At 47.5% G+C, this 26,441-nt stretch overlaps 1 protein-coding gene across 1 annotated transcript in view; it reads right to left on the reverse strand.

Moving 5' to 3' along the window:
- The window catches only part of CNKSR2 (connector enhancer of kinase suppressor of Ras 2), a 2,376,238-nt gene that overhangs the window by 929,199 nt on the left and 1,420,598 nt on the right, over positions 1–26,441 (reverse strand). The window lies entirely within an intron of this gene.

Raw genomic sequence — 26,441 nt, forward strand, 5'->3', positions numbered from 1 at the left:
GGATGCAGGGTCACACTCCGCGACATCTGTTCCTGTTCCTGGGCCAGCAGATCAGAGGGGGAATGCAGTCCTGCAGCCTCAGGCAGTGCCGGCACAGCAAGGCGCAGTTCGCCTTGCCCCAGACAGATGTGGTGCCCGCCGACATGGTGGCTGTACGCCACCTGGCAATACCGCATGGGAGCAATCCATTTACGGTATGGCAACCCAACAGGCAGCATCATCAGAGATGATGGCTCAGGCCATGGATAGGGTGGCCACTTCCATTGTCCCCCCTGAAAGGCTGATGGAGTGACTACAGCAGGCAACTGACTCCATCTGCCAGTCACACAGGGAGGACATGTTGGCGTCCAACAGGGACAGGCGGGCGGCACTGGCGACTCTGCAGGAAGCCATCTCCATAGAGTCCCAGAGCCACAGGGAAGCCCTGAGGCAGGAGCTCCTTCACCTCAGGATGACTCTTGTTGAGCTTGAGGCTTCAACAAACCGAAGGACAGAACAGCAGCTGGAGCGTCTCACCTGTACGCTCTCAGCTGAGATGCAGGGAACTAGGGCGGAGGTCCGGGCATCCCGTGAGTTGTTCAATGGGGACCTCCGCACACTCATCCTCCAGAACGAGACCTACCACACCCGCATGCTTGCAGCCATGGAGGAACAGACTAGGGCCTTGCGTGGGCTGCCTCCCATAGTGCAACCACCTCCGGATGCAGCTGCACAGAGTGATAATAGCGACAGCAGTGATACTCCCACAATAGGGTAGCCGTGTGGGCCATGAGCCCATGGTGGTGTTTTTTTTTCCCAAGATCCACACAGGTGGGTTTTGGTGTGCACCCTGCCCTCGGACCTCCTGGGTGGCCTCCCCAACCCCCCCGGGCCCATTAATGGCCATTTTTGATTTTTATTTATTTTTATTTTTTTTCTTTATTTTTATTTTTTTTGGGACAATGTGTTGCCTTCTGTGGCTCCTGTGGGCATACGCTGCATCGTGGCTGGGCACATGCAGGCTTGTCATGTATTTGGTTCAGATGCTTGGGTTTTTGTCACACACACCCCTCCAGCTTCCCGTTTCTATGGGCTTGCAAAGGGTGTGCCCAAGTGACATTGACGTACATGGTGACATTGGACTCCACTACATGTGTGGGTAGTCTAGTCAATACTGTGTATACATTCCTAGTGCATATTGCTGTTGTGTTGTACACTGCATGTTGCATTGATGTGTAACTCATCATCCGTGTCTACCTCCTAATTTGCAGGTCCTTTCCTCATGTCTACACAAGGCCCTCTACTTTGGAGATGGGGTCCATGTTGGCAGCAGTGCACCTACAACTCTACATGGCAGCAACACTGTACAGTTGGAAGTGGTGGGAGTGCAGGCATTTCCAGGTGGTGAGACTACTAATTCCTTACATTCGTAATGTCATGTTAATGGTAGTTTTGAGGGTCAGTGGCTGATAAGTGTTATTGCTAAATACCTGCTCAAGTGTGTTGTTGGTCCTGCATTACTGTGAGCATTTCAGGTGTCGCGAGTTACAATTAGGGACACTGTACATTGTGACACTTGTGTCATGTTGTAGGGATTACTTTGTTTACCTGCACATAGCATGACATGGCACGGTGTGTCGTGTGGCGGTGCTGGGGAGGGGTTGGGTGACATGGCACTGTCCTCATGTTGCATTTTGCAAGTGGGTATTCATTTTAGCTGCATGAATGTGTTTTTTCACGAAACTGCATTGGTGGTGTCTGTGTAGGTAGGGATGCACACATTGTAACACTTCCAGGTGAACAATCTCAGGCTGATATGGTTTTGACGGTTGATTCTCCAGACATTCAGGATCAGTGTCAGGTTGAGTCATCATTGATTGTCAGATGGTATGTGCCAGGGCAGTGTGCACTCCACAGGGGTGTGATTTCTATGTGAAGTAATTAGCCACTAGCTGTGTACGGGCTGCCTCCCCCCGTGCCCTTTCCCCTCCCATGAGCAGTAGCCGTGCATGTGGTTGGGGATGTGGGGCCACCACCATGTCCACGGCCAGGCCCCGGCGTGTTGCAACGTTGTGCAGGACACATGCTGCCACTATGATCCTGCACACTACTGGGGGAGCGTATAACAGCTGCCCACCAGAACGGTCAAGGGAGCGAAAGCGTGACTTAAGCACTCCGAATGTGCGCTCCACTATGCCCCGGGTTGCAATGTGGGCTGTGTTATATCTTACCTCGGGTGGCGTGGTGGGGTTCCGAATTGGCGTCATCATGTGGGGGCTGAGAGGGTAGGCACTGTCCCCTGTGGAGGTGGTGATTGGTATCATTGGTGGGGTTGTGACCTTGCTCAGTATCTGACATGCATGCATGTGCAGTGGCATTCATACTCACCAAGCAGCCATGTATCGCCATGCCGCCCAGCTTCTAGGTCCCGGCTTAGGGTGGACATTCGGTAAATGAATCTGTCGTGGGTGGACCCGGGATAGTTGGCATATACTGAGGTGATGATTCCCTTGGCATTACATACTACCTGCACGTTGATGGAATGCCAGTGCTTGCGGTTCCTATAGATGTGCTCAGATGCGCTGGGGGGACATAGAGCCACATGGGTGCAGTCGATCGCACCTAGCACTTTGGGGAATCGTGCCACACCATAAAAATCCAGGGCTGCAGCATGCCTTTCTGCAGGTGTTCTGGGCAGGTATATGTGCCTGCGGACTGATGGGCGTGCAGTGATGATGTTCAAGACCTGGTGTAAGCAGCGTGACTGCGTGGCCTGTGACACCCCACCCACTATGGCACTTGTCCGCTGAAATGATCCAGTGGCTAAGAAGTGCAGTACATTGAGGACCTTCTCCAGGGGGCTGAGTGCTTGGGAGCACAGGGTGGGTGATGTGAGGTCATCCTCCCACTCACTCACCAGGTCCAGTATTATGTGTGGTGGAAACCTGTAACTGCCATACACCTGGTCATCAGGCATCCCGAAAAGGCTGGTTCTGGGTGTGAATATTCTGGCCCTGACTATCCTCCTCCTCCTCCTTTGGTAGCCCACGGCCACTGCTGCTAGGAATGGTATATTCATCCTGGCGTCTGAGCTTGTCATTTTGTTTGCGCGCAAATGTATGCGTCGCGGGTCGACGTATGCCTGCTTCCTACTGGCGTACGTGTTTCTTTGCGCGTGTTGTAGGCGAGCATGTGAAACTTCCCGTGCACCCCTGAAATCCAGTACCGAGGCCAATAGCGTGTGGAAATTCCCGCGCACCCCGGTATACACGTGCGCTGATGTACTCGCGTGTGAAACTTCCAGCGCATCCCTGAAATCCAGTACCCAGGCCAATAGCATGTGGAAATTCCCGGCGACCCCTGAAATCCAGTACCCAGGCCAATAGCGTGTGGAAATTCCTGCGCACCCCGGTATACACGTGTGCTGATGTACTCGCGTGTGTAAGTGCCCGCGCACCCCTGAAATACACGTACATAGGCCAATCGCGTGTACGCGCACTTTTGTCCAATTACACGCGATGACACTCTGACGTGCAGTCTTTCCACGTGTGCTCCGTCATCACGTGCTATGAGGGAAACACCCGTGCAGGTCACGTCACAGACGCGCTTACGCGCTGAGGGCCTTTGGTCCAATGGAATCGCGTATGCGTGCTGACGCGCTTACGCGCTAAGGGCCTTTCCTCAAATTTCACGCTGACGTGCAGGATTTTCACGTGCCAAATCACTCCGTATCAAGCTGGCCACGCGAAAACACACGGAAGACCGTGCTCCTGCCCAGAAGGCCGAACTACTGCCCCCCAGTGCCCCGAGCAGCCTCCCACATGCCATCTGCTGCTGCTGCCTGCCTGCCTGCCTGCTGCCACCGTGCCCTGCCATTTGGTGCCTGCACATCAGCCATCTGCAGGGGTCCAGTTGCTGTGTCCACCCCTGCTGGAACAGAAGACTCCCGACTGGGATAACATCGCTCCACAGCCCAGCCTCAGGACCCAGTTGCCCACCCACTCCTGCCTCTGGGGTTGCCATGTCGGGCACTTCCACATCTGGCACCAGTGACAACCCCAGGCCAGAGGGGCAGAGGGGCACCAGCTTCACTGCCACCGAAGTTGGTGTCCTGGTGGAGCATGTCCTGGGGCAGTATGATGCCCTCTTTGGATCGTCCTGTGCCAGCAAGGAAGGACGGGAGAGGATCTGGGCCGACTGTGTGGTTGCCATGAACGCGGAGGGGGTGGCAACCCGCGACGTCCAGAAGATCAAGAAGCGCTGGGAGGACTTGAGGTCCAGGACCCTTGTGAAGGCCCGGCGCCTCGTGGAGGGGGGCCGGGGCCGCATGAGTTCCATCCAGATGAGGGTCCTGGAACGCGTACGTCCAGCGCTCCACGCCCAGATCCTTGAGAGGGAGACCCGTCTGGAGTTGAGCGGTAAGTGTCCAAGCATTGGTGTGAGACAGGGCATGTTGCGGTGTGCTGGTTGTCTGATACTTGCCTGTATGTGTGACATAGGCCATGTATGCATGTATGTGTGCAGGGACATCATGGTAATGCATGTGCGACCAGTGATGTGTGAACCACATGGTTGTTGCATGTGTTTAAATGCCACATGGGGAGCCCTATGCAGATTTTACACATGAGAGCATGCCAGTCTCTGTTCCTGGACATGGGTGGGGGTGAGGGATGGGTGCTGATGCCAGGTACATATATGGTAGCCATGTCTGTGTGCCTGACCTGCATGTCTGTGACTTGTGAATGCCATGGATGCATGACACATGTGTGTGACAATGCACAGATTCACTGATGCAGCCTAGTTACCCTTGTATCCGCTGTGTTTGGGGTGTATGAGGCCAGATGGATGTGACTGAGGTGAAGTGTGTGCCTGTGATAGGCATGACCCATGATGCATGTGAGTTCCATATCATTGTATGTTTCAAGAGTCCATTGGACATGTATGGAAATGTCCATGGCATGCACCATGCCTGTTACTGTGTGTGTTTTGCCTGGACCGACCCAAGTGTTGTGGAGGGACATGATTGAAGTGTACTTTGACAGTGGTACTCATCTGCTATTGCTTCCTGTCTAGGGGACCATTGAACAGTACCCTGATGCTTGTGTTCTATGTCTCCCTCTACGCAGCGGCTAGTGAAGAAGAGGGCGGAGACGGCGCTGTGGAGCAAGACGGCGCGGATTCCCCCACGGCTGCAGCGGAAGGGGTGGGTGAGCCCCCACAGGAGCCTGCTACGGCGGAAGACGGTGAGGAGCCATCCAGGTTGGTGGTTTCCACAGAGGAGGAGGAGGCCGCCACTGAGGCACACATGGGGCCTGGTGGGGGCATCCCTGCTGGTGCAAGTGGTGCAGTCCAGGGGCAGGAGGCAGCACAGGTCACCATGGAGGGGCCTGTGCATGTCGCTGTCCCTGACCCTGTGAGTGCACCACCATGCACCAGCAGGGATGCCCCGTCCCAGGCCCGTCCGCAGGTAGAGGGGATGTCCATGTCACCTGACTCCCCTCCACCTGCGGACGAGGGGACCCGTGTCCGTATGGAGAAGGTCCTGATTGGGGTCGCGATGCGCGCGGGTGCAATTCGTGATGACATGCGTGCTTCCCGGGAGGAGCATGCACATCATCACGAAGAGCACCGTGCCGACGTGGCCCAATTGGGATCTTCCATGTTCGGGGGTTTCCTGCATGTGTCGGCCAATCTGGCGGCCCTCTCCTCCTCTGTGGAGGCTATACGCCAGTCGTTCTCCTTGCCGTCTTCCAGCCCAGATGCCACCAGGGCCCCCTGTGGACCTGCCCTGACCAATGCAGCCAGCTCGGTGGGGATCCCATCCCTGCCACAGTCGGGAGTCGGAGGTCCAGCAGGGGTGGACACCACAGCAACTGTACCCCAGCAGATGGAGGATGTGCCGGAATCATCAGGCAGGGCACGTGCACGACGGCGTCAGTGGATTCCATCAGCCTGGATGCCGTCGTGCTGGCAGAGGCAGTTGCGTCGGAGGCAGCAGCAGAGTCATTGTGGGAGGCATCATGGCTTGGGGCCATCAACATCGGAGGGGCAGGCATCGGCCAGAGGGCAGGAGGACCCAGGACAGGAAGTGTCTTCCGTGTGGCTGCGGTTGGGCCAGCAGATAGGTGCGGAGCGGCGGCGGGCGGAAGAGGCACGGCTCACGATGGTCAGGGCAGAGAACTCCATGCGGAGGGCCCTGAGGCGGGCCGAGTGCCTCGAGGCAATCCGCAGGGGGTTGGAGGAGCAGATGGCGTCTTCCCTGTGGACCCTCGGGGCCATGGAACAGGACCGCCTCTGGGAAATAGACGAGGAGTTTGATGATGCCCTGGCCCGGAACACCACGGAGTGAGCCGCTGGACTTGCCCGCCGCCTTTGTTATAGTTCTTTAGTTTTAGGTTTCCTTTGTTTCTTCTTATGATTTGGAGTCGACGGACACTGCTCCACTTTTTGTATATAGTTGGATTTTAGTTAGGGTTTTTTGTAGGTTTCCTTTGTTCAGTTGTGCTCATGGACCCTTGGATGTTTTGTACATAGTTCTTCATTGGATTGTTTTATTTTTGATTTATTCTCCATGGAGCAATGGTCTTTGCATTTATTTTTCTCTCTCGGATTAATTTTATATTTAATGTGACTTTGAACAACATTTTTTTGGATTTGGATTTGTAGTTTTGATTTTTTTTGGACGGACATGCAGCTTATCTTTTTTTCATTGCCATTGCAGTTTGTTTCATTTCATTTGCATTCAATTTTTTTTAATACAATTTTGTTTTCATACTTCACTGTGTGGTATCATCTCATTGGTTTCATGCATGTCATGTTGGGTGTTTTCCCATTCATTTGCAACCATTGTGTGTGACGGACAGGGTTAATTTGCTTTATGAACATTGGGGGTGTAACATGTAATTTCCATTTCCATGTGGGTGAATGGGTTACTTGGTAGGGCCTTTTGGCTGTGGAGACTGACCATAACGCACATGATTGGGGATTGTGAGGACCTGGGTGCAGGGGGACATGAGTGGGGGCCTGGTGGAGGGTGCCCCTGGTTGCTGGGGGTGGGGGTGGTGGGAGACATGGGTGGGGGCCTGGTGGAGGCTGCCCCTGGATGCTGGGGGGTGGGGGTGCTGGGTGACATGAGCAGGTGTGCAGGGTAGTCCCCTGTGGTGTCGGCTGCCTGCAGGGGCCGTGGAGGGTGTACAGGGAATACCTGGGAGCACACAGCCAAATTGCGTGTAGAATTTCCCGCGTACCCCTGAAATACACGTACCCAGCCAAATCGCGTGTGTAAATTCCCGCGCACGTACCCAGCCAAATCGCATGTGGAACTTCCCGCGCACCCCTGGAATCCATGTACCCTGCCGAATTGCATGTGGGACTTCCCGCGCACCCCTGAGATCCACGTACCCAGCCAAGTCGCGTGTGTAAATTCCCGCGCACGTACCCGGCCAAATCGCATGTGGAACTTCCTGCGCACCCCTGAATTCCACGTACCCTGCCAAATCGCGTGTGAGACTTCCCGCGCACCCCTGAGATCCAGGTACCCAGCCAAATCACGTGTGTAAATTCCCGTGCATGTACCCGGCCAAATCGCGTGTGGAACTTCCCGCGCACCCTTGAAATCCACGTACCCTGCCAAATTGCGTGTGAGACTTCCCGCGCACCCCTGAGATCCAGGTACCCAGCCAAATCGCGTGTGTAAATTCCTGTGCACGTACCCTGCCAAATCGCGTGTGGAACTTCCCGCGCACCCCTGAAATACACGTACCCTGCCAAATCGCGTGTGAGACTTCCCGCGCACCCCTGAGATCCACGTACCCAGCCAAATCGCGTGTGTGAATTCCCGTGCACGTACCCAGTCAAATGGCGTGTGGAACTTCCCGCGCACCCCTGAAATACACGTACCCTGCCAAATCGCGTGTGAGACTTCCCGCGCACCCCTGAGATCCCGCGCACGTACCCGGCCAAATCGCGTGTGGAACTTCCCGCGCACCCCTGAAATCCACGTACCCTGCCAAATCGCGTGGGGGACTTCCCACGCACTCCTGAGATCCACGTACCCAGCCAAATCGCGTGTGGGACTTCCCGCGCACCCCTGAGATCCACGTACCCAGCAAAATTGCGTGTGAAAGTTCCCGCGCACCCCGGAATACACGTACACGTTATTTTTCAGTCAGCGGGTGTCCGTGTTTGTGGGTACCCCTTTGCACGTCATTTGTCCTGGAGGGCCACAGTATAGGACATTCATCATGGCTGTATATAGGTACTATTTGTTGGCGCACCTTTTGGCGCACATTTATTACAGGTGCTGAGACTCTACCGCCTGCTTTCTTGTGGCGGTCGTGTTTGTGCCTGTGCGCTGGTTTGACCGTGCGCTTTTTTGCCCTATTCGATTCCATGAATACGTGTTGTAGGTGAGAGTGTGGCCGTTCCGCGCACTTGCACCCTGTACTTCCCCCGTGACGCCCACATTTTGGCAAGTTGTTCCCCATTCCGAGTGTTACGCCCCGTGTTCCACCTACTTTTGTTGTGTGCGCCGCGCTATGTGCGATTTTCGCTGTGGCCTGTGCGATTTTCGCTGTGACCTGGCGCACGCCATTGGATGGCCTGTGCACCAACGTGCGCACTTTTTTAGCGCACATCGATGGTTTTCTCGCGCACGGCCTTCCATGAATCGATGTGCGCTGCTTTTCGTGCGATTTTCGCACTTGCACTGCGATTTTCGCTATTCCACTGCTAATCGTACGTTTTTGGCCACTTGCGCCACGCTAATTATTCCATGAATCGGCCTGTTGAAGTTGTGTAGCATTTCCAGGTGTGTGAAATTTCCCACCCAGTACCACTGCTTTACTTTGTTTTTAAACGAAACGTTTAGTACCTTGGAACTTGTTCCTCTATCGGCGGCAGGGGACCAATCTATGTTTGCGAAGCAAGTCTCTTTTAAAATGACATAATCATGGTAGCTTTCTTTTCATATTTTGATCCCATTAGATTCAACAATTTGCACATATTTCTTGCTTTCATATACATTATACCCCTTTGTATTAGGGCTTGGCTCATAAGGGACACTAGTTCCAGTTCTAATCTTGAATAGGCCATTTGTGTGTTTGTTGGGAGACCCAAGAGCTTCCTCCAGAATTGCCCCTCCACCACATTTAGCCAGGTCATGTCCCTCATGGCCAATGCATCGAGACCGTATAGGAACGCAGGTGAGAAGCTCTGTTTGAATAGCTTTAGAATCCCATCCAGCGAGTACCCTGCTGTTTGTTTAGCAAATCTATTAATCAGACATGTTAATTGTCGAGCCTTTCTCTTTTGACTCTCGACTATGGCTTTAGGCCCCCATCCACCGACAGGTCAAGCCCCAGGTTGGGGTAGCTATTGACATATTCCAACTTGTGTGATTCTATATGCAGAGCCACCCTTGCTATCTCACTGCCCAAAACAACTATCATCTTGGTCTTGCCCATATTAATAACTCAGTATTAATGACATATTATTGACTAAGTATTTGAATAATGTCTTCAATTAGTTTTTCGCACCTCTTATTGTGTGATTGAGCAAGACAAGGTTGTCCGCGTACAGCAAGTTAGCTATGTGGCTCAACCAGATCTTGGCAGGGCATCCCATACTCTTTAATAGCTTAGCGATCAGGTCAGCCAAATACAGGCAGAACAGTAGGGGTGCTAGATTACACCCTTGTTTAATGCCCTGGTTTACTTCTACCGGGGTAGACAAGTCACCCATACTGTTCAGACACACTTGTGCACTGTTCCTTGTGTGTTGTAGGATCTGTATTCCCAATAGCCATTCCGGGAAACCCCATCTTCTCAATTTTTGTCACAGATGTTCCCAATTAACAGTATCAAACGCTGCACAGGAGTCCTCCCAGAACAAATATACAGCAGGGTTTCTCTTAATTGTATCATCCGTAATCAGACTCTCAAGCAGTCTTATATTGTGAGTGGTTGCAGACCTCTGGCGGAAACCAGTTTGTGTATAATCCAAGATGCTATTTTCCTTTGCCCAACTCTGAGGGGTCTGGAGCACAAAGCTGAAAAACATCTAACATCTAACAGGGATATTAATCTGTAGTTTTCTGGACTCTCTCTGTCTCCCTTTTTATAGATTGGCACAAGGATGGCCTTCAACCGTTTGACAGGTACTACATCTGCATCACAGAACTTCTCAAAAAGAATTTTCAGAACCCCTGCCCAAGCTTTAGGGTTCTCTTTCAATACGACCTTCGATAGTCCATTTGGTCCTGGTGCCATGATCCCTTTAGTTTTAATATTGCCAAGTAGATGTCATCTAGTTCTAGGGCAAGCAGCTACCTCCCTGTCTCACCTACCTTTATTTGCTGCTCTACTTTAGTCACAAAATTAGCCCCTATAAACCCGACTCATTTAACCCCCAGGATAGGGTTAATTATACTACCTCTGGTCTCTCCTTAGCCCTTGCCAGCATTTGCCAGATGTTCTTCGTATTTTCACTACAGAGCGTTGCAAACATCCACTGCCAGTGACTTTTTAGCTCTAAGTGCTTTCTCCTTTTCAGCCAACGCTTATATTTTCTTTTTATTTTACTTGTTTTGGCCTCGAGAATAAGAGTAGACTGTTCTACTCCTCTAACTTTCCTCAATGTTTGATACATCTTCTTTTTGGCGTCGCGTATTTCGATGTAAAAAATCTTCCCCTCTTTTCCAATGGTATTGTTGGGTTGCTTGATATGACCAAGATAAGCTAGAAAGACAGTTTGATTTCTATTTTCATTTTTAAGCTTGTGAAACAATAGATATTTATTTATTTGAAATGTGTGCAACACACTATGTTGCCTTTCTAAAGCCTGAAGGTCCTTGTAGATTGTTGAAAGTAGTACACAACTGCATTTGGATGACCTGGTAGTGTGCCATGATTTGGCCTTCTGCAACATATGCGCAGTCTTGAAATTAGATAGTACAGGACATCCTCAAGATGCATGTTGGATGGTGAAGATGCTTTGCGTTAGGAGGCGCACATGTGTCCCCAATATCTGCATAGTGGGGGACAGGAGTTTAGTCAGTCTTAGGCATCTGACCAATTGTGAACAACATCGTCTATAGCTGAGAAAATGTGACACAGAATTAGCTTCTGGAGGAGAGCAAGTTCGATCGACAGGTGAAGCTAATGTGGTATGCTGATCAGAAGAATTGCGTCTTTAAACCCTGCATGAATTCGATGAAATCTAACCCCATTTCAAAAGATGTTGGCACAGAGGGTTTCATAGTTAACATAGTTTAAAGTCCTTTGACTGGAGTGTTTGGTACCACATTGTTTGTATCTTTTGGAAGGTAAGTAGAGTAGGTTAAATGTAAATGACCTCTGATGCCTGATTTGTTAATAGGTTTGGAAAATCCTAGAATGTTCTTGCAGTTCTGTCTGCTGCCATTGAGGGATGTATGAAGCAGGCACAGGGTATTGAGATAGGGCATATGCTTAATTGGGACCAATGAAAGGTTTCCAGTAATGGTTTTGTTTGGTCAAGTCCTGACGACCCGAGACAAGCTGCATTGCATGATTTTGGACTCAATATAATTTGTTGGGATATAGATGCGGTTGCAGTAGTATTTTCTGCAGGTTACCATGTAAATGTGGTTTATTACAAGTCTCCCTTTTCCTCTGATAGAGTGCCGAGGGGCACCCTTTACATGAGTTCTCTGTACCCTAGAACCAAATGGATGTCACTATTTCGTTATATCTACCAATCTTCATTAAGAGCTAGTTGTATGACATATGCAAAAACATAGCATACGATTCACAAAGAATCCAATTTCTGACCACATTGCGATTCAGAAAAATTCACAGATGTAGCCCTGGTAAGTTGCATTGGCCAACAGCCCAACACAATATTTTTTCTCAGATATCCTTTGAAAGCACATAAAAATACTGTGGGTCAAAAGTCGAAAAAAACACTTAAGTGATTTTTTTTTCTTTAAAATTGGTGCCAAACTTTGTGGCACGTGAACCAAATATAAGGCAACCTATTTAAACATTCCAACTGGTTCCTATAGATTTGCCCCCATTCTGAATATGATTTACACCAGCAGGGGCCAGAATATCAAATATTTGTACTGGTGCTAAAAAAGTTAGCAAATGCTTTGATAATGCAAAATGGAGCCAACTGATTTTGTCGAAAATATTATCTAAACATCGATTCTACATGGGCAAAAATGAATCAGGCTTTTTGTGCTATGTTTGCTGCATAACATACAACAAAAGGTATCTATTTAATTTCTGTTTATGTTATGCAGCACACATCATGAATAAAACAACTTGCTCCAATTTTCCACAGCTGGAAACATTTTAGATAATACTGATTGGGGCTAAAGCTTTTTGCAACATTCTCTATTAACAAAGCAGCAAAATTGGCACTAAATTCAATGGGCCTCATTACGAGGTTGGAGGTAGCCATGGAGCATTACGAGGTTGGGGGCAGCCATGGAGCTATTAGCTCCATGTCTGCCTCCAAAACCCTACCGACTCCGCCCTGGTGTATGGAGCAATTACAGGTCCATTCCAAGGTTGGAGGGACCGGTAATTCCCCAGTCACCAGGGCCCTTCCCCATTCCCATTTGGGAATGGGGAAGGCGCTAATAACAGTACCGCAAATTGCGGTACCGTTATTAGCTCCAGAGTCCCTTTGCGGGTCCCGTCCTTAACGCCCGTAAAAACAGGCGTTAAGGAAGGACCAGTAAAGGGAACTCGTAGTAGGGCGGTAATGGATTACCGGTACCGGTACCGGTACCCTTACCGGTGGCGGTACGCCCTTACCGCCCACCTTGTAATGAGGCCCAATGTCTCTGCTTTTTTCCACAAGTGCAAATCTGTGATAATCTCTCCCCAACTTGCTAAAGAGCTCATTTTGTTTTTTTGTTGTGAGTAAGAATGTGCTATTTCCACCTCTCCTAACACACCGTTTATCCAGACACAAGGATGGCATTTCTGAAGGCACACCTCCTACCTGGTCACCAATGAGCGTTTTCATGTTTACATGAATCAAGTGCAATTTGCGCCATCTCATTTTTGTGCATTTTCTTTGCTGCAGCAGTAAAAAGTCGATGTATAAGCTGTAAAGCTCGGCTGTTTCATGAAATGTGCTCACCGCCATTGAACAAAAAGATAGCGACATTGTGAACTTGCTGAACACAGTGTGAGAGTACAGCTACTGCAAAATGTACATTTTATCCACAGGTAGTTGTTAGTCTTCATAATCCTTTAATTATTTAACCGCAAGGGTCTAATCATGGAACTATTTGCGGCTCCATTAAGTCTTTTGGATCTCAAGCTAAAACGTTTTCTTTTATCACTGAGTACACCCTTGTGAACTAAAATAACATATTTCAACACACAATTTAAAAGTTACATTTTAAAAGTTAAGGAACCTTAGTTTTACATTAAGGAGGATAATTATGCCAAATAATCTTACAGTATTTTTAGTACTATTTGTACTGAGATAATAACACTCATTTACCATTAGCAGTAATGCGCCACTCCCTGTTACGGAACGTACATTTGTGGGTCTCCATTAAAGAGCCAGTAAAGGGCGTGATGGTAACTCGGTACGACAGCAAGGCTACTATTCAAAGGGCCACCTGAAAAGTATGTTTTTCCTGTCACTTAAAGCAATATGTACATTCATGTGGAAGGTGGGATTGTGCTCCCGTGGTTAAAAATACAAAACATATAATGGTATTCATTAAAATGGGCCTGACAACCACAGCTTTTCATGAGTAGTAATGTCATGAGTGACCCAGACACCTATGGGGATGACTCTAAGACGTTTTCCATCCACACACCCCAGCCAGGCCATTTAATGTCTATTCAGTGTTGCCTACAAAGCCATTGGGCCTCATTCCGAGTATGGCGGTAAGGGATAGCGGCCACCGGTAACGAGAGCGGTGGCGGTATTCCCTTATCGCCATACTCCGAGTTCCCTCTGCGCCCTCGCCCTTAACGCCTGCTTTGACCAGGTGTTAAAGTCGAGGGCGCAAAGGGGCCTCCAAGCCAATAACGGTGACCGAAATGAACGGTCACCGTTATTTGCATCTTCCCCATTCCCATTGAGCCCTATGGGGGCTCATTTGGGAATGGGGAAGAGCCTTGGTGAATGGGGAATTACCGCCCCGCCAACCTTGGAATGGGGCGGCGATTCCGCCATCCACCAAGGCGCTGCCGGTCCGGGTACGGCGTCAACCAAGGCGTTAATAGCGCCATTGGTTAGCGCCGTACTCGGAATGAGGCCCATTGGGTGTTGTGACATAACGTTCCCGACAACTTCAAGGTCGAGACCCCATATTATGTTTACATGAAATGAATGCTAATATGCCGTATGACCCACACTGTGCATTGGTGTTCACATAGTGTCATAGTTATAATGGTTGAACTTCCTTGTCTTAAACAAGTTCTGTAATAATACAAGTTACTGTGTTCTTCAGTGCTAATTCTGCCCAACATACTATCAGATTAACTACCCTATGGAGTATTGCTGCTAACTCCAGCTATCATTGAAGTCATATGCTAAAGTACTTCACAGGATTGGTTTTCTCTTCTTTTCGTTCTCCTTCTCCCCCCTCCCCTCTTTACACCTCTCTTTATATGGATATGCATCCGTTCTTATATTGTTCTTGACTCTGCTGCATATACACATATCTCTCTCTCCTTCTGTCGTTATTATTCATCCCCTAATCTCAAAGCACTTTCCCAGCAACGGTTGACTTCACACTTTCATCTACTAGTGCCCTAGCCACCAAACTGCCCAAGATCCTCTGTAACAGTACCTAGAGGAACTCATCCTCTGTGATCCCCATGAGGGTTCTCAGTATAGGCACATACAGACTGAGGCAGGGCAAGACGGCGGGCATAACAAAGAAAGTGGAGGGGAACTAGCAAAATATACTGGGTTGCAGAGAAATTGATGAGAATAATTAGTCAATGAGCCCATTACGTGGTAATGGCCCACAGGCGAGGGGCTTATTGCCATTAGTACCCTGTCCCAGTAGACCCGGGTACTAAAGGCATTTTTTTCTCTGTTCCGAAATGCGAACAGAAAAAAAAAAACATTAAAAAAAATGGCTGCTGGGAAGGGAAAAACGAAGTCCATTTTCCCTTTCCATGATGGCCATTGATAATAAGTGAAAAAGAGTAAACAAACAAAATGGCCATCATGGAAAGTGAGAAGGGACTACAGGTAGTCCCTTCTCACTTTCCATGGCAGCCATTCAAAAAATAGGGAAAAATGTAAGCACACATAAATGGCTGCAATGCAAAGGAGAGAAGGGACTATGTGCAGTGCCTTCTTCCTTTCCATGAGGGCTTGTCGCAGATCGGTAGCGAACGCGCTGGGGACCAAAGTGCTCCCAGCGTGTCCGCTCTCGAAATGGACATACAAGAAGGTAAATGGGGGTCGTAGGACAGGGAGGGAATTCTGTGGATAGGGGAGGGCGGTGGGAGAAAGACTTACCTGATTCCCTGGGCAGGGGAGTTGGCGGCCGCCATCCCTGAGGAGGCTTAGGGCGGCGGGATTACTGTGTCGTAACACCCGCATTCTGAGTCTCCCCATTGGATTGGAGGCCGCCACACCCCCCTCGCCAGGTAATGACAGGGAATAATATAACATTGTGCGATATTACATAAAGGGTATACCCTGGAGAGCAGAGGTGAAAGAAAGTGTGATTAATTGACTTCTTCCCTGCAGCAGTACAAGGATGAAAAGAGGCTAAAGCACATACTCAGACGTCACACTTCTCCAACCCAAAGGTCAACATAAATATAAAGGTAAAACAGGAGTTAAGAGATATACCTCCTTTGCCTTTTGTGGTAACATGGACTGAGTGAAGGCTAAACTCTCAAGAAGGGTGAGAACGTGGATCAGTAGCAATCCAAACAGCCAAGTATAACAGTCCAAAATAAAAGGAAAGGCCAATCCAGTTTCTACAAAGAATATATATATAGTTTAATCAAACATATACAGTATCACCTAACTAGAAACACTCTACAAAAACTTAACACTGTACAATGAACACAGAATATGCAAAGATAGTAAATACAACACTCTGGGTAATGAGACTGGGAAGAAAAGGCAATTAAACCACAATGCTCAAAAAGGAAATGGTCCTGGGTGCAACATGGATGTAAATTACTAACCAGTTTCTAGGGCCAGAGGGGGGCAGTTAGCAGTCAAAACTATCTTTTTGTGGTTCTTGGTGGTCTGGCAGCACCTAATCAGATTTGGCGCTGTGTGAGTAATTCAAAGATAAAGGGTGTGCAAAAGACAGTGCCTGAGGTTCCAGCTGGATCAAATGTGCCAAATGGTTTTTGAAACACGGCTCCAAGCAGTTCAATGGCAAAAATACTAGGTTCCTGTCTGTCTAGGCTAAGGGTTCCGTGAGTCCCAATCCACGGGCTCAGGCACAAGATCAGTTATTCTCTTGTGCTCCCAAAAACGTGGGGGGCTGGGACACAAATGCTGGGGTCATTTAACAGGATCTATGTGATTATGACAAAACCAATACTGTGAATTTGATTTAATCAACTTTTTGTGCACATTTCATCACAAATAAATTCAGGGGGAGACCCCCTGAAGCTCCCCACATCGTCTCCACCTTACTTTATATGCAGACCAACATCCCTCTATATTGCGGGAAATTCTGCCAAAATAAATTAGATGAAATCGAATTTGCAGTAATGGGCTGCAATGTAATGGTAGGATACCCTTCAACACAGGAAAGTCCTGAGTATACCATAGTGGTTGGGAGAGAGGATGGTCTTGTTCCAGAAGCAGGGTCACTCCCAATGGTCCTTGAGGATGGTTAAGAAACAGTGTTTGCCTCTGACTTGGAACACCTGCTTTTACAGCAGGGTCCAAAAGAAATCTTCTTAAAGGGTTGGAGTCCAAAGGATTATTCAAAGATGATGTGAGACCCCTTCTTTTAAAGGTAAAAGCCCACAGGTGATTGAACTAAAGCTAGCCTGCATAAGTGGTCCAATCCCTGCTCTTGAACTAAGTGGACTTTTTCCTTCTGACATCACACCCAAAGTGCTTTTCACTAGAGGAAGTGGAGGGTACAGGAAGGAATGAGAGTGGTAGAGAGAAAGAAGATGGTGGACGACTTCCCCCAATATACAGAGATCTCTTCTCTACACAAACTCCTCCCCTTCCCTTCTCACTAGGATCAAAGACCTTTAGCAATGCAGCATCCTGTTGTGAGGCTACTCCTTCTGAATTGGTGTGCTTATTTGATGCCTGAGGCCAGGGCAGCTGCATTTTGTGCTACATACCCTCACAAAGAGATCAAATAAGAGGCATGTTCATTCAAGGTCCTGACCTGTCATTTGGCAGGATCGGCCTGTCTGGCCAGAATACAGATCAATTAATCAGCTGAGCTAGTTCACAGGAGCTGATAGAGTGATATCAAATTGGATGTGGCTGCAATTAACATGAATAGTAACATTCGAAATGCCTAACCCAGGCATAGCTTATATTTAAAGTTTAACCCGACACAAGCATGGGCTATGCTCATAGGTTTTGGTACAGGGGTGCATATCTTAAATGCAGCCCCTGCCCTGCAGAGACCTGGCTGTCACTTCAGCTGTTAAATTGGCATCTGTGACATTTCTACCTGCTCTAACCCACTGGTGGAGCAGGCGCCGCAGATCAGGATATTGATATAGCAGGGCGCAAGTGCACACTATCCTTTTGGCAAGGAGCTTATGAAAGGACACTCTGATCAGCAGATTACCCTTTCAGCGATGGGATTTACCGCATCATTGTATTAATTAATAGAAATTTTAAAAAAAACAAGACATTCACACCCTTGCCAGACAGCAAATTATCACAGAAAGCAAACGAGAAAAGAGACACTGTAGCAGAGAAATGCAAGAATCATGCAAAAGACATGGGAAGGGATGGGATGCAGCAGACCTGAAAGAAGAGGCAGACATCACTGATGGCAAGACAAGGAAACACAGGAGGGTAATCAGGGAATATGTATAGAAATATGGAGAACGCTCTTAAAGTGAGGAACATCCTTGGGGAGAATTAGATAGCACAGAGGAAAAAAGCAATTAAAGAAGGACTCCAGAAAAAATAGAAGAACCAGTACACAAAGACGATACTATGAGTAACTCTAACCTATTGTTGACTCACTTGTGCAGAGAGCTTTTCAATTCACAAAGAAATATACTATGAGTAATTTGCAAATACTCTTGCATTACTAGGAGTAAATTACGAGTACAAGATAGTTTCTCACAGCCAATTACTTTGTAAACTGAATTGTCTTGTCAAGGGTTAACTAAAAGTTACTGGTATCAGCTTTTATGTGACTCAACCCCAGTGCAGTTATAACACCTCCCTTCTACTATGTGTTTACACATTTATGTTTTCACTACAGAATCTCAAATAGCTCCTATTTTACAAGAAAAGAGAAACACAATAATTAGGTGTGGATTCACAAAGAATCTCATTTGTGGGTGTAAGTTAAACTGACATTTGGTTCCAACTTTTGCCGAGAAATAGAATTCACATATATTGCAAGTGAAATTAGGCATAGCTTATGCTAGGTGACTTCAATATTCACCTTGACTCTCCTGATTCATTCACTGGACTCTTCCACAGCCTTTGTGACTTTCTTTCCTTCTTCAGTCACCCTTCCTGTCTGATACTCAGCTGGACATACCTTGGAGGCTCTCATCTCAGAAGACATCCCCATCTCCAACCCTCTCTCTACACCTCACTCCTGGTCTGACCATGCTCTTCTGTCCTCTCACCTGGATCTCTTCAGTCCCCTGGTGAAGCCCCTGCCTGCACTGCCAGTCTCCTTCTCTGTCACTCGACCGATGAAGCGAGTGTCAGTTGCTGATTTTACCACCACCTTCATTCAACCCTTCCACTCCTTCCACGGACTCCCACATTGACAGTGACATTGATAATCTTCACCTCTCTATCACCAACACCCTGGACATCCTTGCCCCTGTCATGAGGATCCGCATGAATCCTTCCTCCAAGTGCAGATTTGCTGAGCAAAGTGGTGGGCATCAGGCACATCCTCTGACAGACTGGCTTGCTGCCTGCTCCAAAGGCAATGCATACTCTCAATCTGCTCAAAGAAGAGAGCCCATATCCAAGACTTCATCTCTGGGGCCACTAACAACATGTGCAAACTGTTTAAAATAGGCAAGTAACTCACCAATCCTACTGTAGTTTCCACTTCTCCCCTGCCATCCATGACCCTCTGTACTTCACTGGCCTCTCACTTCTTAACCGAAACTCAGGACATCCTGTCCTTACCCTGCTATACTACCCTCCGTCATCCCTCCCCAGCTCTCAGACCTCACTTGGCTTCCTCTCCCGTCCCTCTTACTTTCCTCTTTCTCACCCATAGCACCTGATGAGGTCTCTAGACAAGTCCTTTCTATGAAAGTCTCCTCCAAACAGGTGCTCCCCTGCTGCTCCAGATCTATCAAGGACAACATTGTTTCCCTTTCACCAGCCTTGGACAATTTCTGTAATCACTCCTTTGCCACAGGCTCCTTCCTGCTACCCCTCAAGCACTACCTTGTGCATTCTCTCCTCAAAAATCCCTCTACTGACCCCTCCTGCCTGGCTAACTACCGCCCTGCTGGGTAAACTCCTGGAGAAGCAGGCCATCTGCCAACTGATCCAAAGCACTGAACCGGTTGGTTTTCTCCATGACCACCAGTCTGGCTTCGGAGAATCCAGAGGCACCGAAACTGCTCTTCTGAACACCAGTGAAGACTTGCTCTCAAATCTCGATTCCAACTCTCCTTCCGTTGTTATCCTTCTGGATCTTTCCTCTGACTTTGACACAGTCAATCATGCCACCCGGACAAATCGGCTCTGTGACACCCTTGGAATCACTGGGACAGCACTGGACTGGCTGACCTCTTCCCTCTGTGACCACCTTCACAGGTTCAACTGGGCCCCTTTATCACCCCTATCACAATCTCCATCTGCAGTGTCGCACAAGGCTCCATCCTCTCAATGTGGCTCTTCAATATCTACCTTGCTCCATTGGCCCACCTGATCTCCTCCTTCTCTCCTCACTTTCAGCGTTATGTAGATGACACAGAGCTCTCCTTCAAGTTTCCCTCTACTTCTTCCTCTTCATCCTCTCTCATCTCTGACTGTCAGACTGCTTTTCAGGCATGGTGTGCATCCAATGATGTCTGCTTTAATGCCAGTAAGACTCAGATCCTTCTCATTGGGACCCCTGCTCCTGTGTTCCCTCATACACTCTGCCTGCCCTCTATGGGCCACCCCCCTCTCGTGAGGCAAAACACCTTGGTGTCATCTTTGACTCCTCTCTCTCCTCACATCGCAAACCTTGGCAAGAAGGCCCACTATCAGCAGCACCTCCTCAGAGGCATTCTCCCTTTCCTCACCTTCCCCCAGAAACTCAATGTCTCCAGGGCTCTGGGCCTCTCTAGGCTGGACTACTGCAATAGACTCTTCCTCAGTCTTACTTTATCCTCCATTTGCCACCTTCAACTAATCCATAAAGGAGTGTGAGGCTTATCCTTGGCCTCAAGCCCAGGGATTGCATCTCAACAGCTCTAACATCTCTCCACTGACTCTCGTTTGCTGCTAGGATCAAATTCAAGACCCTTTGCATCCACAAGGCATTCTGGGGCCTGGGACCCCACAACATCCAACTCTTTCTCTTGAAATACCTCCCTGCTAGAGGCTTTCAGTCCTCTAGCTGCTCCAACTCCCTGCAGATCAGACACTTCTCTAAGCAGAGTGTGAGGGGGTAGATCTTTCTCCTCTGCAGAAGCTTTCCTCTGGAATGGTCTCCCTGCTCCTCTCAGGCTTGAGTCAGATCTTGTTAAGTTCCAGAAGCTCCTCAAAACCCTCCTCTTCTCTTCTTCCTATTTCTATCCTCCTCCCCTGTTAAAACTCCTATCTGACGCAGTGACTGGCTGCCTGGTTCCCTCTGAGTTCTACAGGGAACAAGGCCATGCCACCCAGTCTGGACTCTCCTCTCCTGCAATCATTGCAATTCCTGGCACTGTCCCTCCTGGCCTTCACATAGCACTTGTCTACCCTTTGTGGCCTTCTTCTCCTTGCCTCCAACACTCCCATCTTTTCACTTGCTCTCTCTCCTCTTTACCCTGCACTTCCCATCCCACCCTAGTACTTTGCATTTACACAGTCTGAACCCACCAATCCCCATCTTCCTTGCACTTCTTGTCACTGCACTTGCATGATCCAAATGTCACAAGGCCTGGTAGGACTGTTATTGTTATCTTTCTCCCTTGTTGCCCCCCTTTTTTGTCTTGTGGTGCCTTGATACATTTGCAGTATAGGCACCTTACAAATATCCAATACATAAAATAAAATAAATAAATAGGTGAAGAAAAAAGTGTAAAGTGTGTTGATTTAGAAATCAGAGCAATTTAGACTTATGTGAGTGTTATTCTGCCTGTGAACTGGAGCCAGAGCAGTGTTGGGTAAACAGAACATTTTCTTCACTAATTAGAAAAGTATTTCTTCTTACACTGAAAAATATTTTTCATGCTATATATTACCAATTATTTTACACATCAAACTTATTTGGAAATTTACAATTGAACCTTCATGCTTTTCATACCACATATGTTATTTTATCTGGTTTACACTGCGTGTCTCCACCATAGTAGTCTTAAAGCATCCTTGTCTCTGTGTGAGTGAATTTTGACCCTTTCCAGGATCATGATACATGGTCTGTGGGAGGAAATAGGAAAAGTGAAAAGAATAAGGGAACAGAACCTACGGACAACGATGTGGTGACATGACAGACAGACATGGCGCACAATGCTAGGGAGGGATGGATTCCAGTTATGTTCGTAAATGAAATGTTGCAAGTGTTTGGTCAGAAAAATTATACAATAGAAGAGTAGGGAGAGAAATAACTTTAATGGTCAACTTCCTTTCTAGTGGTTGTTAATGTTAGAATGCATAGAAGAGAATTATTAGAATTTATTTATGAATGTGTGATGGCCTTGAGATGAGCTAAGAGTTCAAATGAGCTGTGGTGGCTATTTCAATGAGATAGTAATGTTTGAACCTCTGTGCGGGGAAGTGTTAATGGGATCCGGTAGTAGCTATCCCACTGATAGAAATGTTGGTGCTTAGAGTTGGCTGTGCAGTGGAAGTGTGTAGGAGTAAACAATGGCAAAAAAGACAAAGAAGCTCTCACAGTGCAAACCAGGTTGCATGGTCCCGCGTATGGAAAATGGAAAGAGTGTACAAACTTGAAAAGCTGGCTCTCAGGTTGTTCATAGAAGGAAAGCCCCTGCTCAGTCTGCCTGCATCTATGGTGTAGAAGGACCAATGATTCAGGTCCTGGATTACTAAATGTTGGAAAAAGTTACGTGTTGATGGAATAAGGAAGATTGCAGTGGCTTTCTTGGATTGGATTTCCAACCATTGGCTTTTTATTTTGTCATGAGCAATGATTGAAATCAGTGCCTCAACACCTCTACTCTCTCCAAAAGAAGAAACCCCATTCCCCATTCCTCAGTCCAACTCAGTAAAATGGCTGCCATAATCAAGGTTTCAAATTACAGATAGCTGAGATATTTGTTGTGGTGGATCTGGAATCCCAAAATATGAAGTAAGATACATACTTTCTAGGTATATCAAACTGGTCCCTTCAAGGATTGATTTAGGGTCAGCCAATCTTGTCGAGGAATCCTACTGCTGACAACACAACATTTTTGAATATTCATGGGTCTAACTTTAGTCCAAAAGAAATAATGTCATATTGTAGATGACGTCCTGTTGCAACAAAACATAATAAAACATGATGAGCTGAAAGAATCAACATTTGGTCATCCAGAGCCAGGAGAACTAATGCTGTAAGAAACAGCCCAGGTTGACACCTTAAAAGGGTGCTTTGATGTGTCTCCATCTTTAAGTGAAAACATCCTAATTTAACTTTGATTTTTATGGGGGGGCTTGTATCTCCTGCAACATCTTCGGCATCGGGTAATCAAGTGAGTACAAACCCCAAGACCTCTTTGTGAACTGATATAACCATCTTTAACAGTAGGCTGTCCATCTACTTTTTCCAACAATGTCTGCATAATTGTTGTTTGACATTGTTGTTTTCGCAATGCCTATCTGCCCCAATCTCGCAACAGAACAGTTGTGTAATGATTCATTATCTCTTTCATCCCCGAAAGGTCCCTCATCAGTTGTTTCCAGTTGTCTGCAAACACCTGCACCATCCCTTACACTGAATTCAGGAGTTTGGGCCTCATTGCGAGTCCGGCGGTAACCGAGGCGGTAAAACCGCCTGGTTACCGCTGGACTCGTATTACCATTCCGCCACCGTGTCTCCCCGAAATACCAGGGCATTACGACCCTGGTGTCCCGGGAATTCCGGAGGCGGAATTCGGTAAATCCCTATTCCCATTGAGTCCATCTCGTGATGGTGCTGGTGTTTCCACGTCCGCCTGCAGGCGGGCGGTGTTAAACCCGCCAGGTCAGACCTGGCGGGAACATCACCTCCCACCTGCAGGAGTCGCGATCGGGCGGTCCGGAATTAAAAGTGGCAGCGGGTTTACCGCCACTGTTATTTCCGGACCGCCCGACCTGTAAGGCGGCCCTTTGTCTATCCCTGAAGCCTAAACAGGACCACTTTGGTTTTGCAATGGCCGAAGTCTGTGTTACCTGTGCTTTTCCCTCTCAGATGCCTGGCCTGATCTTGGGATAACTCCTCGATCGCCTGAAAGAAATGTTGTAATGTGGTTTGGGATACTGTTTAATCTCTTAATTGTTCCCTCTGCAGGAGATGAGATTGGATGCCATCCTCATACGATTCTGTCAATACAGTGTATTAAATAGGTCCAAACAGTAGGTTCCCTAAAAATGTGCACTACACATTTCTGGTTAGCAACGGCCTTCAAGTGTGTAACATATGTGACATACTGAGGCTATTAAAGTACTGCCACTCAGTGCCTCTGCCGATAAAGAGTCAAATCGGGCATATGACATTAGTTCCATTTGCTTTGGTATTTGCCAGGGCTCCTCACTGCAATCCAATTCCTTCTCCATCTTTGCGCAGCCTGTAGTTCCTTCAACATGACCTGAGGGATACATAAACTATATATATCTCTATTTTCCAAACCAAGTCTGAGCCTGCATTATTTCTCTTAATGGATGTATTGAGCTTTGAATATGTCAAGTCCCTCTGAGCAATGCCTTTCACACCAATTGCTGGTTTTCCTCCTAGATTCATGTTAATGGAATCAATAGTTCTGTGCTTCACCGGCTTCCAGTCACTGCCCTTCAACCAGTAGCTCTTGCACAGAAATTATGGCAGCACTATCTTATCAGAATTCAGCTATTCCAATTTCATTGCCCTCCAAATGGTTTTAATACTCAGCACCTGAAACAACCAAGAAATATAACATTGACTAATGAAGTCTTCTCTTACTCTGTCGGATTTTTAGCAAAACATTACAGTCTCTGCCAGAGGTGCGGCACCAACCATGTCGTACTTCTTTTGAAATATACCAACCGTGAGCAGAAAGCGCTCAAAAACCTTGCCCTTTAGTGCCTTACTGGCATTTCTTTCTCCAGGCACTTTGCAGGTGCAGAAAGCATCCAGTGTTTACTTCTGCTTTAGATTTATTTAAGGGAACTGTTCATCTCTTCTCCCTTCCACAGTGATTCTGGGAGTATGTGCACTTGACCTTGTGTGCTCTTTGTTCTGACCCTCCTGTGATGCTACTTCTATGCCTGGATCTACTGGGAGAGGAACAACTGATAATCTCCCTTTTTTCGGGGTGAGCAATCTAGAGGGAGATGTTGAGCTGGACTATCATGTCTGTGGGATTTGAAAAAACGCCTTCTCATCATGGAAGCCTGTTCTCTCCCACAGTATCAACAGCCTGTTTGTGCTTTCAGAGGAGTAGGACGTATGGGCTTCATTGCCCCCAGTTTATCAAAAGGCGGGCAATCTTGAAACATAACTCATTGTACAACCGTTGCCATTCTATCAGCACAGCATTAACCAAAGTTGTTGTACTTACCTTCTTCCTCTTCTAATTATTACCTTTTACTGCTTTCTTCCATGACAGCAACTGGTGCAAGCCTCTGTGTATTGCTCTGTAAATGTCAACAATGTATTTTATGGGCTTTTTCTCCATCCAAATCAACGGGTCTTGCCCACCTTGTCACAACATATTTGAGAAATGCTCTTCTGCCATCAGACAGGCATGGTGGAGGCCAGTAGCATACATCTGTCTTATCACGGTTCCCTTTGAGATTGCTAAATTGTTATAATTCAATAGCCGGGTAAACCCACTGCAAATACATTGATTGCATAGTGTGTAGAGACAGGGAGGAGCATGGGTCAGGCAGAGTCAAAAGATGTAAGATAACGTCCTGTCATGTGTGGACGTACCCTAAATTGATAAGGAAGTTGATGAGGGAGGAGAGTTTGGAGGTGGTAATAGACTGCATATTAGCTGTGTATTGGAGATAATCTGGGGCCTAAATGGTAGCAAGATGTGTCAATGAGATCGCTATTTCAGTCAATAAAAAAGAGTAATCTTTCCAAAAGTAATTCTCAAGCAAGTTAGGTGCAAATGAAAGGCCATTCAATTGAGAAAACAAACCAATCCCTGCCCCTTGGTTTACGACCCTGTGTCACAACTGAGTCACTACCTGAAAGCTAGATTGATTGTATATGTTTGTTTTGGTGGATTACTGTCTAGGAATTCCATAGAGTGCACAGCTATTGCAAATTAGGAGCAGAACATATTGAATGAAGCAGCAGACTGCTGCACATAGATATGAACACAACTCCTATTTTCATGTTATGATCTTTTTTATGATTCTTAAAACTGTCTCTAGATCCCTTTTCGACAACTTAATTACATTTTAAGGAGAACTATGTTCTTGGATATTGATTTGCTACTGTCTACATACAGTGATTTAATTCCTTCGACCAACATTCCTGAAAATTAAGGTTGATGTCAGGGCCTGCATTGATGCCACGACATTTGGACAAAAAAGGACAATGAATCATTCTACATGCATGTGTCAGATTTACCCTTCACATAGAGTTGGTGAGATTCTAAAAAATGCAACTGACCTAGAACTGGAATTTAGATCTATTGTAGAAAATGCCAACCCCAGCATTATCGTGGAATGTGCCAAATTGCCTCATCCGGTTTAAGATACATCCTTGCACCTAGCCTGTCCAATCTTTAAATTTAATAATTTTAAATTGAAAGGATAACCAATGTCACCCTCACACTAGTACTCTGCTCGAGCAAGCCATGAGCTCAGACCTATTGGCACCCTATGGAAGGGAGCTGGCCAATCAGGAGACAAGAAACGCCGGCTGACACTCCCGATCTAGCCCACGTTCCAAGCTGCCTGATCGCTGCCTCCCTTGCCCACCATCTTCCCCCAGT

The sequence above is a fragment of the Ambystoma mexicanum genome, chromosome 7q (genome assembly GCF_040938575.1).
Source record: "Ambystoma mexicanum isolate Mex_15411 chromosome 7q, UKY_AmexF1_1, whole genome shotgun sequence".
Lineage (NCBI taxonomy): Eukaryota > Metazoa > Chordata > Amphibia > Caudata > Ambystomatidae > Ambystoma > Ambystoma mexicanum.